Consider the following 6,500-nt stretch of genomic DNA (forward strand, 5'->3'; position numbering starts at 1 on the left):
CAGCCTCCCCAGTGAGCTGGACACAACAGGGTGGCAGCCCAGGATGTGGGGATGGTCTTCTGTGATTCATCACGTTCTGTTTTTCACAGTGGGAGAGGAAGTAACTCCTCCAGAATAGTCTTACCCAAAAGCAAGGGATGCCCTGAAGCCCTTCTGTTTGTGGTGCCCCTCTTCAGGTGGGCTGAACCATCCAAATTCTTGTGCATCAAGGTGCAAGATGCCCTTGGTGGTGGGACTGAGCCACTGGGAGCGAATTCTTTCTTCCACCTTCTCAGACTTCACATTGAATAATGATTTAATAACCACTTAATAATGGTTCACACACACTCCATGGAGCTGTGGAGCAATAATTGTTCCTCTATCAAAACCCACATCTGGCTGGGAAAGCTTGGCATGGCCAAGGCTTTGATCTCAGGTCTCTGTGAGTCCCACACACCAATACCTCACCGGCACTGAGGCTGGGGCAGGGTTCCCCATCATGCTGTAGCTGACCTCAGCCAGCTACTCTCTCTTCCCAAATCATCCTACAGGAGTGACACCACCATTCCCACAAAATCCTTTCATGTGAGGGTGCCCGAGCCTGGAGCAGCTGCCCAGAGAGGCTGTGGAGTCTCCTGCTCTGGAGAGATCTCAAACCCATCTGGACACCATCCTGGGCACCCTGCTGTGGGTGAGCTGCTGGAGAAGAGGTGTTGGACCAGATGATCTCCAGAGGTCCCTCCCAACCCCACCACACTGGTGTGATGATGCCTTCTCCACGATGAGCAGGTATGGACAAAGACGATGTCTACAAGGGGGAAAAAAAGAACATAAATAAATCACACAGGGTTCCCTTCTCCTCCAGAACCATGGAGTCTGCTTCTTGAGCAGTCTCTCAGGAGGTGGAAACCTGTCTTTCAAACACCAGCAGAGCTGTTATTACAGTAAATGAGTTTTTAAACAAGGATGAGAAAAATAAACAAACAAAAAAAACCCAACCTAAGCCCCATCCCTCCAGCTTGTCATGGAAAGAAGGACAACTTGAAATGGAAAGAAGGGTCACATGCTGTGGCATGGATGGGAGCATCCTCCACGAGAGTGGATGGAGGGAGAGGGACCTTCTCAGCAGAGGTCAACCCAGTCAAGCTCTCCACTGTCACCCCAGTCTGAGCCCAATCCAGCAGCTGGCTTGAGCTAAACCAGAAACCACCATCCTCACCTTCCCCAGGAGCATCCCACCCACAGGAAAATGGCCATGGGCTAATGGGGGGAGATGGCCTGGGGTCTTCACTGGCCCCACAGCCCTGGGGGGGCAGAGTTGATGTCCTCAGCGTGGCTTTTTCCCCAGCCACAGCAGCCGGTGCAGCGTGAGGTCGGGATGCACCACGGGTGTCCAGGAACTGGGAAGCTGCAGAGATCTCTTCTGCCAGACCCACAAGGAGGAAGCAAGGAGAAGCAGGGCTGAAGAGATGTTATTTACAGAGAAAAAGCAGGAAGGATCCAGCCTGACCCCTCATGCCACATCTCTGAGGAGTAGTGAGTGTATTAGAATAATCCCTTCAAAGGGACTGGCAAGGAGAGGGCACTGAAGTATTGATGAGCCAAGCTGGCACAGGGATTGATCTTCCTGCACTTGTGAATTTTATTAATAACTTCAGAGAGGGCACACGTGCCCCTTGCTGGGCTGTGGGAGCTCCTCATCCAAGGATGAGGCAGATGTCCCCTCTTCTGACCCCAGGCTGGTACAGCTCTAGCCCCACCAGGCTGGCTCTGCCTCTCTAGGGCCCACAGGCTTAGACTGGGGGTACATTTGGATGAGATATTAGCAAGAAGTTCTTCCCTGAGGATGGTGAGCCACTGGAATAGGTTGCCCAGGGAGGTTGTGCAAGGCCAGGTTGGATGGGGCTTTGAGCAACCTGCTCTAGTGGGAGGTGTCCCTGCCCATGGCAGAGGGGTTGGGATGAGGTGACCAGTAAGGTCCCTTCCAACCCAAACCTTTTTATAATTTTATGACCTCCTTTGCACTCTTATGGCTTTGCAAGCAGAGGCACAACAAGAAGCAAGAGCAGAATTTGATGCTGTACATAAACATCAATCAAAACCAGAAAAAAACACCCAAATAAACAAAGAGCATGAAGCAGAGCTTCAAACAACTTCTCCTCTCTGCCTTCTCTTGGCTTTTTCAAACACCAGCACAGGAATCCCTCACGTGCCCATCTCCACATCTTCTCCCTCCCAGCCCAGGTCAACCTTTGCTCCTGCACCATCTCAGCACCCATGAGGGGCTCTCACCACCCCTGGCGCAGGGCAGCTCTGCTCCCTTGTCCTCTGAGATTCTTCCCCCAGCATGGATCAGAGCATTTTTGGGATGCTGCTGGGAGACTTGCTGTGTCTTGTTTCCAGCCTGGCTTGGCTCCATTTTCCTCCCTGGGCTTTAGAGGTGAACCTGATGGCTATCAGTGAGGACTTAAAATGATCCTCAGTTGTCCCTGCAGATGAGCCAGGGTCTGGTGGGGCGAGCAGCGCCCAGCCCCACACCTCCTGGGCAGGAGCTCGAAACATCTCAGCTGCTTCTGGAGAGGGGCTGGGCTGGATGCAGGGTCTGCTTCCACCTGCCTGGCTGCAGGGCCGTGCCCAAACCCAACCCTCCTGCCAGGAAGCCGCTTTCCCAACCCCCTTTGCATTCTCCAGCCTTGGAGAGGAGACGTGCACATCAGAAGAGCTGTGGGTCCCCAGGCAAGGTCTGCGGGCTCAGAAGAACACCAGCCACCCCTACAAGACCTGATTCATCACCAGCAGAGATGCTCCTCACCCTGTTGACTGCAGCAAGTGCCAGATCAAACATTACTGACATGGCTGGGAATGTCATCGTGTGGAAAGAATTCATCCTCACAAAACATCAGGATGCCCAAACCGACCTGGAGAATGGCTGAATGAATTCCCACTCCAGGAGCCTGCAGTGGGATCTCCCCTCCCTGTGCTCCTGCCCTTGCCATCAACTCCTCTTCTTCACAGCAAAGACCACCCAGGCCCCTGTGACCTCCCCATCCCACACGTCTGGCACTACAAGGAGGCAAAGAGAACAGGAAGAAGGCAAAAAATACCTGTTCTTTGCAAGGTTTCTTCAAAGGCTGGATTGTCCTTTTCTCCCCCTCTTTTTCCAAAGGCATGTCTCCATCTCACCTGGCTCCTTCAGAACCAAGCTGGGCCACCAAAGCTGTGCCCAATCCAGAGGCACCTGTACCTTCACTGTAGGACCCCCCGTGTCCCCACTCCAGCCCAGGAGCCCCTCAGCTCCTCCCAGAGCTGCAGCCAGCCCAGTTGGCAGAGTGGTTGGGCTCCATGAAGGTCCTTTCTCAACCTCTGACCACTTGGAAATCCTGGAAGTGCACGTGGTGAGAAACCAGAGTGGTGTCATCTGGGGCTGCTCTGACTCACCACTGATGGACTTGAAACAGGGGGGACAGCTGAAAAACACTGGGCAGGAGTGATTTACAGCCAGGCTCTGTGGCTCCTGCCACCCACCAGCTCCAGGGTGACACTGCCTACAGAAGAAGAAAAATTATAGGGCCAAAGGTCTTTTTCTCCCCCATCTTCACCCTCCTGGAGGTGATGCCCAGCCCCCAGCCAGCCAGTGATGCTGGAGAGCATCCTGAAAGAGCATCCCACACACACCCCCTGTTCTCAGGCAGGGAATAGAGGGGTCCTGTGTCTCGGGCTGTGTGGGAAGGGTGGCTCCTCCTCCTCTTCCTCCCCTTTTATCCACCATTTCCAAGACAATTTCCCCGGGGCTGGTAACCAATTATCCTCTGACTTTGAAAATTGCCCAAAAAGTCTGACAATGCCCAGCTTGTGGGTGAGGAGCCTGCAGCAGATTGGACATTGCCCCACTAGACTGTGCCTCCCACCCTGGAGACTTCTGCTTGAAGACTTCTGGGACTTGAAGAGGGATTTGCAATTAAGAGCAGCCCCAAGACCAAATGAAACATCTCAGATGGGCAAATGAGAGATGGCAAAACCTGAGATGCAGCCAGCCAGTGCCAAGAACAACCACCACCCTGGGCTCTCATCCAATTGGATGCAAAGTAATGAGCACCCCATCAGAGCTCCAGCCAACCACAGGGCCCTGGCTGTTCCCACAGGACACCCTGTTTGCCCCCAAACAATGGGGGACATATTCTGGGGGACAATGGGTCCCCAAAAATATGGGTGCAGGTGCCCCATTGGACATTGCAGAGCTGGAGGAGGATGCACAAGGGTGGGATGCACCTTGAGTAGGATGCACAAGGGTGGGAGACCTTCTCTAAGACCAAGCTCCGGCCCCACTGAGCAATCCCATGGGATGCTGGAGGGTTTGGGTGGATTTTGGAGGGTCAGAGACACCAGCACCAGCCAGGCAGAAAACCTTTCTGATAAAACATGGCTCCACAAGCTCCCTTTGACTGTGCTTTTTTGGGTTTACTGCTAAAGGTCTGCAGGTCCCCAGATGGGAAAGGATTCCTGTCAGGTGCTTCCTCCTCAGCCTTGAAGAAAATAACTGTGTGGCAAGAGCGAGCAGATGGCACAGGACAAATTAGCTTGGGGGATAAAGTACAAGGGGTGAGCTCTGAGGAGGTGAGAAGGAGAAGTATTGACTATCTTAAGTATGAGGGAAATGAGGAATAGACCCAGCAGGGAGAGATCTGAGGCAGGTTTTCCTCCAAATATTGGCAGTGATTGCCGTGGCTTGTGCTCCCCAGAGATAAATGAGCAGGGAAAAGCTGGTCCTGTGCAGAAACCACAAACAGGGAAGAAGAGACAAGAAAGGAGGCTCTAAAACCCAGGATTTGTCAGGGGTTTGGGGCAGATGAAGAAAAATAAATTACAGTAGAGACGTCAACCCCCTCAATGCTTTTTTTGCACCACAGGACAGCCCCAGGGTGCAGAGCAGCTCTCAGAGGTGCTGGTGCCACCCTCTGTTTGGGCAGCCGTGAAGCTCAGCAGGGCACCAGCTCTGAAGCTGCACAGGTGACCTGGAAAAGTGTCTGAGAGCTGGTCCTGGGGAGCTCCAGAGGAGGCAACAGATGGTGAACCTTCCTGTGTGATAAATATTGCAGGAGAGCCTTGGTTTTCTTGTGCAGATGTCTCTCCACAACTTGGGAGCAGGGCTCAGAGTGAACTAGTCCACGTGTGGTTTGGAAATGGCCAAGGCACAGAGGCATGGAGGCAGGGGACACTGTGAAGACCAGGAGTAGCACATGGCCTTGACCAGGAAGGGGACACCAGGGGTGTGGAGAAGGTGATTTGGGCTTTCTCACAAGGCAATGACTACGAGGCAGCTGGAGGAGCCATCAGGCATCTGGTCTAAAACTGACTGAATGAAAGACCCACCACTAAATTGTGGAATTTGCTGGGCAGGATACTGTGGAGACTGAAAACATTCATAAATTCAAAAAGGGAAAAGACCAGTTCACAAATGGTACCTCTACCAATAGTCTTTAAGCATGAGGTCCCCAGTGCAGCTCCTCCAACCCCAGAGATCCTGATACCACTGACCTCATTGATGGCTGGGCTGTGAACATGGGGGTCTCATAGCTGTTTGCTGCATCCCTTATATGCCAGAGAAGATGCTCACCTCACCTAGAGGGGCTTTGTGTCAGCTGCTGACATGGGTCACCTTGTACAAAAAGCCAGTGCTGTTGGTGATGGTGCTCCAAGGAAGGCAAAAATCAGGGAACAAGGTTATGATGTGCTGGATCTGCAGCTATCCTGAGAAGAATCATAGAATCAGTTAGGTTGGAAAAGGTCTTTAAGGTCATTGAGTCCAGTTGTTGAAGAAAGGGACAACAGCAGTTGCCTCCATCCCAGCAGCAAAGCAATGCCTGCTAGCTCCCACCAGCTGGCAGGACACAGACTCTTGCTTTGCCCAGCCTAAGTTGTCCTTGAGTAGCATCATCTCAAGGAAAATGCCAAGGTAGTCTTGTTACAGCAGCAGAGTGGACTTCTCAGCAAGATCTGCTCTCCATTGTCCTTCCAGGCAGAGGAAAATGGTCCCGGTACCTGCTCACAGGGGCTGGGAAACATTTTGGGTAGCCTGATCTCCTGCCAGCCCTCTGGGGAGACCTTATGGCAGCCTTCCAGTGTTTAAAGAGGGCCTACAGGAAAGCTGGGGAGGGACCTTTTATCTGGGGGTGTAGTGGTAGAATGAGGGGTAGCGGTTTAGACTGGAAGAGGGGAGATTTAGATAAGAAGTTAGGAAGAAATTCCCCACTGTGAGGGTGGTGAGACACTGGCACAGGTTGCCCAGGGATGCTGGGGATGCCCCATTCCTGAAAGTGTTCAGAGTCAAGTTGGATGGGGCTCTGAGCAACCTGCTCTAGCGGGAGGTGTCCCTGCCCATGGCAGGGGGTTGGAACTAGATGATCTTGGAGGTCCCTTCCCACCCAAACCATTCCTGAGGAACAGGATGACTGACCCAGGTCTGCGCTGAAGCTGCTCCTCCCTGTACAAAACAGGAGAAGACACCTGAGAGATTTCAGCAG

The sequence above is a fragment of the Merops nubicus genome, unplaced genomic scaffold, assembly GCF_000691845.1.
Source record: "Merops nubicus isolate BGI_N331 unplaced genomic scaffold, ASM69184v1 scaffold17162, whole genome shotgun sequence".
Lineage (NCBI taxonomy): Eukaryota > Metazoa > Chordata > Aves > Coraciiformes > Meropidae > Merops > Merops nubicus.